The sequence below is a fragment of the Zea mays genome, chromosome 7 (genome assembly GCF_902167145.1).
Source record: "Zea mays cultivar B73 chromosome 7, Zm-B73-REFERENCE-NAM-5.0, whole genome shotgun sequence".
Classification (NCBI taxonomy): domain Eukaryota; kingdom Viridiplantae; phylum Streptophyta; class Magnoliopsida; order Poales; family Poaceae; genus Zea; species Zea mays.
This window is the reverse complement of record NC_050102.1, coordinates 92,703,994-92,710,703: the sequence shown is the minus strand read 5'-3', so window position 1 is coordinate 92,710,703 and position 6,710 is coordinate 92,703,994. Positions and strand designations below refer to the sequence as shown.

At 42.1% G+C, this 6,710-nt stretch overlaps 1 long non-coding RNA gene across 1 annotated transcript; it reads left to right on the top strand.

The window, feature by feature from the left end:
• Positions 1-332: 332 nt before the first annotated feature.
• Positions 333-4,540, top strand: LOC109940885 (uncharacterized). Its single transcript, XR_002263608.2, has 3 exons — positions 333-1,232; positions 1,318-1,408; positions 4,396-4,540. It is a non-coding gene; the product is annotated as an uncharacterized lncRNA (long non-coding RNA).
• The last annotated feature ends 2,170 nt before the right edge of the window (positions 4,541-6,710 follow it).

Here is a 6,710-nt window from a genome sequence, read left to right as displayed (position 1 = left end):
GTCTAAAGCTCATTTAATCAAACGCTCGACAGCTGCTAGTCGAAGCTGTGTCCGACTCCGATTTGTCGACGTTCGATCTATGTCCAAAAATTAATCCGACTCCGTACTCTCAAACGGAATGCTCAATATGTTGTCATCAAATCAATTTTATCCGACTCGGCCAAATATCTCATGTCCGAACCGAACTCCAACCCCGTATCGACAACGATTTTAAATTATCACGATTCGTCTTCTTCGACTAAAAATCCAAAGTCGATCAAATCTCAGGACGATTTATTTTCAAATCACGCGCAGGTAATTATTTTCGAGCGAAATCAAATTAGACTCTCGGCCGAATCAATCGCTCAATCGTCCGTTCATCAGAACTCTATTTCGCTTTGTTCTCCGTAGAGACGAAATCCGCAGTAGCATTTTTATTCCGGAAAATAATTTAGCGCGGCCCGATTTAGTGTTTTGGGCCAGCCCAACCCAGCCCATTTGGCCCACTAAGAAACCCCACTAAAACCCTAGACCTCACATGTCTATAAATATGAGGCCTTCCCTTTGCAAAGTTGGAGAAAATTACCACTCCCTACCCCTAGCCGTCACACCCAACACCCTGCCACCCTTCTCCCCCACGCCATCCTCCTCACTCTCTCCCACACGGCAGCAGGCAGGGCGCCATCTCCTAGCAGCTCCTCCCATGGCGTCCTCTGCCCTTCTTCCTCCCCTGGCCGAACTACTACACAGCAGCGGCAGCTGCTCCCATGGATGGCACCCAGATTTTCGCGCCCTCAGCCATGGCGCCCAAGCCCTTCTTCCTTTCTTCAACCAGTAGCTCGGCGCCCCTCTTTGCTGGCCTTTCTTCCCCATCGCGCGCAGGGCTGTTGGTAGGAGCGCGGCATGGTCGGAGCTCTACTCCCCTAGCTGAGCGCCCCTTGTTGTTCTCCTTGACGCCCTTTGGCTGCTCGACAAACTGCGCAACAAGCCACGCACTGCAGCAGCCCTCGCTCGCTCTATCCTCTAGCTCATCGCCTCTCTGTTGCAGACCAGCACCACCCCTGCTCCTCTTCTCTCTACTGCGCAGCAGCACTCCCTCCCATGGCACCCCTGTTTCCCTCTCCCGGCAGCGCAGCACCGCGCAGCCAAGTTTTCCCCCAGCCCCACAACATCGACGTGCTGTGGGTGTTCGACAAAATGCCCATGGAAAGTCTTGCACTGCGCAGCCCCATCCGTGACGCCGTAAGTCCTCGGTGAGATTCCTCGCTGCCCTTACTGCTGTCATATTTTTTTTGTGCGCAGTAAAACTATTGAACCACTGAGTGATGTTAATCGCAGCTAGACGTTGCCGCGGAGCCGCGCGCGATGCCTGTCCCGGTGAAGCCCCTAAACCGTGGACGCATGTGCAACCCGAATCCAAGTTTGACAGGTTGATAGATTTATGATTTACTATTGATGTGTTTCGATTGATGGCATGCATACAAATATGATGTATATTGATGTTGAATATGTGTGGCTGCGATAGTTATTTTGTACGTCATAGGAATTGGTCGCGGATGTATTAATTGATTGTTAAAATGCTTCGTCGTAAAATATTGTGTTCGCGCGGCAAATTTAAATAAAGCCTAAAGCATGATCGGTGACTTCCGTAGTCGGCTAATGAGTTAGTCTAAGATAATTATATTTTATGTATTCATCGTTGGTGTAGGTTAGAGTAGATTGAAAATATAAATTATGCGACATGTTATTGTTTGAAGATGAGATGCGCAAATAATCAGTTTGGTGTTTCACTCGTCTAGTCGATAGTTGTTATAAATATTTGCGCTAAAAATTGGTCATAAGAGTGCAGTGGGCATGTGGTGTTGGTTGGATGTAATAAGTAGATTAGAAGTGTGGGTTTGTCGAAGCACCATGATGACGAACGTGTATATCGAAGTGCATTGTAGTGGTAATTGTGTTAAGTTAATCGGTAATGTCTCGAGTGCACGCCACAACATGGTTGTATGCGAGACAAGGTAATTTAAGGTGTGCTCGACATGAATGTTCGGTCGATATAAGTAGAAATTGTTTTGGCTTAAATAGTGAGGTGGTGACATGACAAAGTAGTCATCGCTTTCGCTACATTTATAAGTCGAGTCATGTCGATGCGCATTATGTGTTCCTTAAATTGTGCTTCACATATAGTGTATGATTGTGTTTATGACTTGAATAGATGTCTTCGAGTGAACTAATAGGTTCCTAAGGAAATTAGGTGTAAGGTGTTTATAGTGACGCTTTATCCCGAAAGGTGTTAAGTCGGCGCATAAATAAGAGATACGTGTATTTTGTGTAGTGTGGATTGATTTTGAGTGCATGTGTTGCAAGAAATAAATTAGTGCGCATATAGGCGATGAGTGTGATGAAATGGTGACATGCCTTCGTAGTCATCATGTCGTCTGTTGATGACCTAACTGAAGGTCGTAGAGAAAGGTCGATTACCTGTGTGTTATTATTGTCACCTTGCGGTTCTGTATGAATTGCAATGTGAAGTAGTAGGCTCTCTATGTGATGCTAGATGTCTAGGTAGACTTCGTGAGTTGTGGTGCTCGGACCGTCGAGATGAAGTTAAGTCGGTCGATGCCGATTAAGTAGTTAAAATGATTAATGGAATAATCATGGGGTTAAAACTAGAAACTAGTGTTCTCGCACCCGTTTGGGATGTTGTAGTCTAAATGCGTATGTTTATGGTGGTGGATGAAAAGTAGTAGTGCTCAGGTGACGTCTAAGTTAAAATGCAAACTATTGGTGAAAAGTGCTTCGATATTGATTGTTATAGAGAATGCATTGTTAATTGAGTAGGGTACTTTTAGTGCGCGAAATAACTTGTATAAAAATTAGTAAGTCTACATGTTAGTTCTCACTTAGTTATTTTAACTCTAACAATTGTCAAAGTGTTAGAATAATTCAAGTCTCTAGAATATGGCAATTCTTGAATTGTATAGGAGCTGAAATTTATTAATTTCTGTTTTGGGCTGCACACACTGTTTTAGTTGTGTTGTATGTTTGATGAACCAAATTATGTTTTCTGTATATACGTGCTATAGAAAAGTGGTAGATTACTTTATTATCTTGCTGGTATTAAAATTTGACAGCCATAGGTCTGACAGTTTAGGAGTTATGCTGTTCACAAACTTAGTAACTGAATCTGTCCAAATTCTGTACAGATTTTAGAAACTGCATTGTTTGCTCAATTTAATGTTGCAATCTGTTCATGGTCATTATAAGAAAGTTGTATATGCTTTTCTGATCTTGCTTGTGTTAAAATTTCATAACCACAAGCCTGATAGTTTAAGAGTTATGAATTTTACAAACTGCTTGCAGTGTTCTGTCCACCGTCAGAACGGATTTCGAAAACTGTGTTTTTTGATTTAGATAAACATTGAATCACTTCTTGGTGATTACAAAATTTATATAGTACTTTTGCTAAGCTTTCCAAAAAGTCTTGGATCACTCTTTTTGGTGGTCTGAAGCTTAAGTTATGAATGTTTCAAATATGAAGACTGAATCTGTCCTATTATGGACAGCAAAGTCTTTTAGTGATGTTTATCCTTAGTTAAATATTGAATCACCTTGAGATGTTTATAAATGATATGTAGACAATTTTATTACCTTTCCAGAAAGTTTAAGATCACTTTATCTGGATGTCTGAATCTTCAGTTGTGAATTTTTGAAGTTGCAAGTCTGAATCTGTCCAAACTTGGACAGATCTGTTGGGTTAGCAATTTTAACCTTGCTAAGTGTTGAATCTTGTTGAGGTAAAAATACCAAAGTTGTAGAGCACTTTTTAAGCTTTCCAGAAAGTCCTAGTTTGTTATTTTTGGATTAATATTCGAAGAGTTATGATTAAAACTATCAACTGCTGTGCAGCTGTCCTAAAAATCTGCATGTGCCCAATTAATTGTTAGTTCACCCCTTTGACTAAAAATGCTTAGTTAGCACTTAACGGATATAGAATTGTAATGGCTAAACTTAGGTTGACATGTGTTTCATGATTAATGTACTTGCTTGCTGTAGTTGAGGGTGGATAAGAGTTCCGTAGTTATTAATGTCTATGTCGTATTCAAACTTATGTTGTCTTGGTTGGACTTGTGTGGTCGGTGATGTTTTTGTGTGATAAATAGAAGAACTAAGGAAAAGCCATAGCAAGTTAAATAAATGCGTATTCTTGTGATGTCATAGTTGTGTTGTGTAAATATACAAAATGTGGTCGTCTTGTTAATGGTGTTAATGATGAACGTTGATAACGTACGAATAGCTAGCGCTTGCGTATAGTCGTTGCAGTGTCTTACTAATTAGTGTTTAGTTCGCTACCATGTATTGTATATCTTGTGATATTTTTTACCATATTCATCCATATGCATCTTGCATCTCATTTAGGACTGAGAGATGCCGATCGAGCAACTGACGTGGTGCCAACCACAAGATGCAATTGGTGGACGACCCCAAAGAAGGATGGACATAACTAGTGGATGCTCGCCAAGCGAGTGCCCCCCCAGCAAACACTACCTAAGTGTTAAATTAAAGGCAAGCCCCGGTTTTATGCATAACCGTTATATATGCTATTTTACTGCACTTAATGTTTGTAGGCTTGTACTGTGCACTTAAGTGTAGGAGTTGACTGAAACCCTAGTTGCATGAACTCAGGATTCCCTTTGAGATGGATACTAGTATGCTAGGTCGAGTAGCTGCTTTACTAAATAGGGATCTCAGTAGAAGTCGAGTGATTTTTCTAGCACTCGCGCGAGATCAGGAATTGGTTGTATCCATTTTCATATCGTAATGATGTTGGTCTGTGGACGACGGTCCATGGGGATGCATTGTCTACGAGACGGAAATTGGAATAAGGATTAAGGTGTGGTACCATGAGTCAAGCGTTTGAACGTACTAAACATATGCCGAGAAATATGGTAAATCTGTAAGCCTAGTACCTGAGTGAACCTGCCCGCAGATTGCCCTCCTCACGCGACCTGAGATGTGGTCTCCCATTCCGGTTATGGTGGGTACAAGTGCGGTCACTGCACGACGGCAATCGGGGTCAGTGAGGCATTGTACGCCAAGGCGGTGAGCCCATTTCTGTTGCCAGGGAATCGATGGGGACGGTTGATGTGTGTGGGGACGGAGTGCCTCGCCACGTAGTGTGTTTAGGTTTACCCTGCAAGGTTTAAAAACTCGAGTCGAATCGTCTGCTTCTCGCAGCTAATGAGACTGCTTGATCCATGCTGCTACATTGAGTAATAAGTGGAAATGAGGTGACTGGCAAAAAGATGTTGATTGATAAAATGTTTGATACCATGTATGAATAGCTAGGTACTCATCTAGTTTAAAAAGGATCATACAAAAACTTGAAAAGCTAAAACTTGATTTTAGACCCAGCTAGTGCTTTTGGCAAACCAAACCCCTCAGCCAAACAGCTGCATGTCTAGAGGTAGAGGAGTAGACTCCTCACACCGGGTAAGTCTAGCTGAGTATTAGTATACTCAGCCTTGCTTGTGGCATAATTTTTGCAGGTACCTCCTTGTTCTGGTTGATGGTGTGACTTGGCCTTCATTCCTGCCACCGGGATATATGGTCGAGTGGGTTACTGCTTCCGCAGGAGAGGACCAGGAGGAGTAGCGTGGCCAGGCTTCGCCATGTTACTCGGTTTTCTCCATTAGTTATTTCCGCTGCATTAAAATTTATGGTTATTATTTCTGAAACTCCGATAATGTAATCACTAATGATACTTATTAAAATTGTGGTATTATGTTTTATTGTATTTCTCTGTGCCTCACCTTCGTGTGAGCTAGTGGTATTCGATCCTGGATAAGTGGCTTTATCGGACTAGATCCGAGGGACTGACGGGTTATTCCTGTTTAAGTGTGTTGCTGCCCTTAAGGGTGCGACTTGGGCACTTAAGCTGGAATAATTCGGGCGGTTCCGCCACAGCTGGTATCGTAGCGAATACCATCACAGAGACGTCAATAAGTCATGATTACCAACCTTTTCTAAAGTAAAACTTGCTTAGAAACCAAAGTTGGATAGATCGTCAGGACGATAAGGATAGACCTAGGACGTGAAGCCCTAGGAATAGATGGGTAGTTAGGTGGCTAGTTATTTAGGCCATAAAGGCTACTACTACTATTAATTAGGATGTTGTAGAAGCATCCGAAAAATTAGTTAGGTCTGAGAAGACGACTAGAATAAGCATGCATCATGATTGTCGCATTACAATTGTCTCTTGTGCATCAACATGCTTCTCTCACCTTTATTCCCATAATAAGAACTTGTGAATAATGTGATGTATTGCCACCTTGCGAACTCTAAGAAATGCCTTACCTCATGTCAGATTGGTAGGTCTTGTTAGGTCGTGCTATGTGTTTCTCTTGTCTTGCTAGCTAGGTGGTATTGTAATTGTTCAACCCTCTTTGCCAATAAAAAAATTGTTGCCTGTTTTGCCCATAAAAGACCTCCTTCTCCAAACAACCTAGTGGTTAGCAAGTGAAACCCTAAAAAAATCAAATCACATGCTTGTGTTGGTGTTTTCTAGCACTTGTGTGTTGCGCTATTGGTAATGCACCTGCATAGCTTATAGACCCCCACAGCTTGACCGCTAGACCAACCCAATTCTCCTTGTGCACTTGTTGTGTCAAAAAAAGTTGTTGTTTGGTGTCTAGTTGCACAAACCCTATCAAGGCCATGTTTCTTTCCATAGA